This window comes from Ictalurus furcatus, chromosome 11 (assembly GCF_023375685.1).
Source record: "Ictalurus furcatus strain D&B chromosome 11, Billie_1.0, whole genome shotgun sequence".
In the NCBI taxonomy this organism is placed as follows: Eukaryota; Metazoa; Chordata; class Actinopteri; order Siluriformes; family Ictaluridae; genus Ictalurus; species Ictalurus furcatus.
The window spans coordinates 8,582,501-8,587,202 of record NC_071265.1 but is presented as its reverse complement, the minus strand read 5'-3'; positions in this window follow the sequence as shown (position 1 = coordinate 8,587,202).

Here is a 4,702-nt window from a genome sequence, read left to right as displayed (position 1 = left end):
TTATGAGCTTTGTATGGTAAAGTATAAGGTGGGTGAAAGAGTAGTTACAGTTATGGTCATAAGTTTACATACACCTTACAGAATCTGCAAAATGTTAATAATTAAAAAAGAAGAAGAAGAAGAAGAAGAAGGATCATAAAAACTGCATTTTGTTTATTATTTAGCTTTTTTTAACTTATACATTTTAGTTTTTTACTTATATAAGCTATTTCACATAACAGATGTTTACACATAGCCCACAAGACACAATAATAACTGATTTTACACAAATGAACCAGTTCATAAGTTTACATACCCTTGATTCTTAATACTGTGTGTTGTTACCTGGATGATCAACGATGTCCTGAGCAGCTAAACTGCCCAATTTTCTTCAGAAAAATCCTCCAGGTCCTGCACATGATTTGGTTTTCCAGCATCTTCTGCATATTTGACCCCTTTAAATCATTGATTATATGATGTTGAGGTCCGTCTTTTCACACTGAGGACAATCGAGGGCCTCGTACACAACTACTACACAAAAGGTGTAAACATTTACTGATGCTCAAGAAGGTAACACGATACATTAAGAGCCAGGGGGTGTAAAACATTTTTAACAGGATGATCGGTGTAAATTGGTATAAATGTGTTATGTGAAATAGGGCAGTACTATGTAAAAAACAAAATGCAGTTTTTAAAAAAAAAATATTAACATTTTGCAGATTCTGCAAGCGTATATAAACTTATGACCTAGGGTTAGGGTTATGGGTTAGGGTTAGGGTTAGGGATGATATATTATAGATACAGATATAAGTTCTGAGCATCAGCATTTTTGACAAGTCTAAGGAGGTATAATTAACATCTATAATTCACCAGGGTATAGCTACATATCAGAAATACTTTAAATGTACGTTATTAGAACCCTAAAATACTCTAAGTAGAGTTTGAACAGACGTCAGTGACAGATTCGGTAATGTGCATTTGGTCTTATATGGGTATTTTGGGCTGTATTGATTAAATACCAGTATCAGTTTAAACTAGACAACATCTTCTGCTTTAAGTCATTAAGAAGTCATTAATATTATGACAACTTCAAAACAATCCGTTTTTTTTAATATGTCCAATTGATTAAAAAGGACTTGGTCTACTAACCATTTAGCATTTAAATGCTCAATATCTGACTAGATAACTAAATCAATGATAGTATAGATGAGGTAGCTAGCTAAACCAGCGATGCTAACTCTGCTGCCCTAATCTGCTAGCTAGCTAATAGAGATTGAAAGCTGTTGGCTATATAATGCTAGCATTACTGACATATTTGCTAACTTAGCTTACTTTTTTTGTTTATTAAAGATAATTAGTAGGAAGAGTAGATGGCTGAAAATTGTGTATACTAGAAGATTTAACTACTCAAATACTTTAAACACCTTGTCCTGTGTGCAATGCGCATAATGTAAGCTGTGTTTCAAATTTCATACTTACTTTATGAGTAAAATGTCTAGTGCGTTCACAATGAGAACAAATGTTGAATGCTAAAAAGATCTGTATAATAAACAGTATTCAACAAATTATGTACTGTATATCAATCAGAGCACAACATTGTTGATTAAGTTTAGCTAGCTAATGTCAGGCAAAATCGTTTGTGTGTGCACTGGTCCCAGCTAATGTGCTGTAAATTGAACTGGTTGTGTGAAGTATGAAGTTTAGAGTGTAACATCAAAATCAAATCAAATCAAATCAACATTACAAAGTAATGGTCCTGCAAGCTTCCAGAAACATCTGTGTGGCTGAATATGTTCTGTTTACTATTTGAGTTGAGTGTTTATTACTTTTAAATGCTGTTTAGTTTCTCTTTATCTCATCCTCAATTCTCAGCTTTTGTTTATTAGTTTAAATGGTTTTATGAATGGATTTATAGTTGGATTTGTAATAAACATAGTTTGTCATGTAGGGTGTGTTTATCATGATGTAACTAAGCTAGCTTGAGGCATCTGTCACATTAGCTTTAACTAACATTATGTTACTTGATCAAATTATGATTATATTGTCGTAAAAATATTTTTACACAATGGTTATACTTTGTGATTTTATGCAATCGCGTTACAGATGATTTCTTATTATTAGGTTATTACAGTTGTTTATCATATAGTAGCTTTAATTGTATTGATATCGATTGCTCAATAAAGGTTGGTTGCCAGGTTGGTTTATATTCATTAGCTTACATCTCATTGGGTTGCCCAAATTTCCAGGGGTTAGACTCAGTATAATGATCAGCAGTGCATGTAGACTGTAAAAACAAATTACTGTAGATTTTACAGTAATTTACTGGCAACCTCGGCAAAACCTTTAACCTTCAGTGCAGTTGCGTCCTGTATCAGCCAAATGAGCAAGTGTACTAGGTTATGTGTTATTTTATACAACATGACCATATTACAGCGCTTTACTGTGAATATGTTTTACAGTTGTTTACTGTAAATTTTACTGTACTTTACTGGCAACCCAAATTTACAGTAAATTACTGTTAAAATTAACAGTTTGTACAGTGATATATTTAGAGCTTCATCTCCACACAGACTTACATTGGCTTGTGAGCATTTCTCACACCTGCTAATATGGACGCTGATGTATCAGAGTAGTTATCATGAGCAGCGAATGTGGAATATAATTTTCTTATATCAATGTCCAGAGTATTGCCTTGAACTAGAGACTGGACTTTGATTGGCTGCAGCCATGTCGGTCGCCTATTCATCCATAATCATGATTGGCTGGTTGTAACAGAAGTTTGCATTTACATTCAATTTTCAAATATTAGACCAAAAATAATCAATGAAACGAAAACAATACCAGATGAGAATTCGATATGTCACCATGTGTCCAGTTCATGACATCTCTCATCCACGCAGATGGGTGATGTTTAGCAATTCTAAGAAATTTAATTTGAAACTTGTTTTCCACACACAGTTGACCAATCGGATTTCACTTTGGCCGTTTTCTGATGTCAGGGAGAGATATGCTGTTAAAAGTGTCACTGGTAATTTGACGGCAGCTCGGGAGACTGGGGAGACACAGGCTCTTTCTCTGTGCATCGGCTCACACTATCGCCAGGAATCAATTCCCTCTGTTTACAGACCATTTCACAGCCCTTTACCTGCAACATCACTTGTGTCAGGCCCATAAATACCTCTGGATATATAATGGTTGAATTAGCATAATGGCTGGAGCCACAGCCTTTTGCGAGCACAAAAGGAAATGTCAACACGTCCCCCTCTCTGCGAAAGCAATTAGGGACCCATTATGTGGCATCACTGGAAACATCATCAAGGTTAAAGACAAGCTGAACACCCCTCTGGCCGCTTCTTTTTATTCCAGCTTGAAACAGATGAGCCATAGAGGCTGAAATGTTAGTAAACAGGAGGTAGGATTTTAAGATCATTCCTAATCAGCTTGAGCACTCAGGACCGGAGAATCTCCTCATGCTGTGTGTGCAGGTTCATAGTTGTGTTTATTTTCCGTATTATTCCTTGATTTGAAAATAATTCAAGTTTACACGATTTACATGAATAGCAACTATCCCACTGGGTTAATATTTATTATATTTTGTTATCATATTCATATTTATTAATTAATTAATATATCTTCATGTCTGATTACATGATGAGTTATACACGAATACACATTTGAATACACATTTATGGCATTTGGCATTCTGGATGCCCTTATCCAGAGTGACCTACATTTATCTCATTATACAACTGATTTATACACCTGTGGGTTAAGGGCCTTGCTCAAGGGCCCAGCAGTGGAAGCTTGGTAGTGCTGGGATTTGAACTCACGACCTTCCAATCAGTAGTCCAATGTCTTAACTACTGAGAATAATAATACACACTAATGACAATAACAGTGAATGCATAAAAGGAGCATACAGTTGCTGCATTCGACTTAGCTCAGAAGTGGAAAGTCATTTTCAACCTCTGTGCGTCCGAGCTACAAAGTAGTAATAAACCACGGACGCCTCCACGTGTGAGTTATGTTAGCAAAAAGTTAGCCAGCTAACTGTGACGAGTGATTTATATACAGTGTTTACCTCCTTAAAATAGCACAACAACTGTATAGTCAAGCTAGTAGAAATACAGTACTAATAAATACAGTATAACTCATTTAAGGGTAAGAGGTGCTACTTTGTTTACTGTTCATGCTGTAAGCAGCCATGTTGATTTGATGTCACTTGCTGAACTCTGGGTTGATTAGACCATTCCAGTTTCCTAAGTAGGAATTAGGCATTTTTCTTTGGGGTTTTTTTTTCTTAGTTGGAAATTTAAGGAGCTTTGACCTTTAAGACAAAGAAAAGAGAGAGCATGGTGAAGGATGAGTGCTTAGAGCAGTTATAATGTAAGTGATAACAGGAAGATGTTCTGTGGACTTTTCACAACAGTAAATGTAACTATAAATAGATCATATATGCAACATTACTTATAGTAATGTGGTAATAAAAAATTGTTGTGGTATAACATATAATATTACCCTGTCGCTGATTACTTTTCTTTCACAGCACATCCCACCATGGTTTATTCCTTACTTACTGTACAATGTATTTAGTATTGCATGTAACTTCAGCTATACATTACACTGAAGGGTGTACTGGGAGTATACTCATTTAGCATATTTACAGCTTATTGATATTTTTTTTTTTCTTAGCAGGTATGCAACACAAGGAGTCTAAAATCAC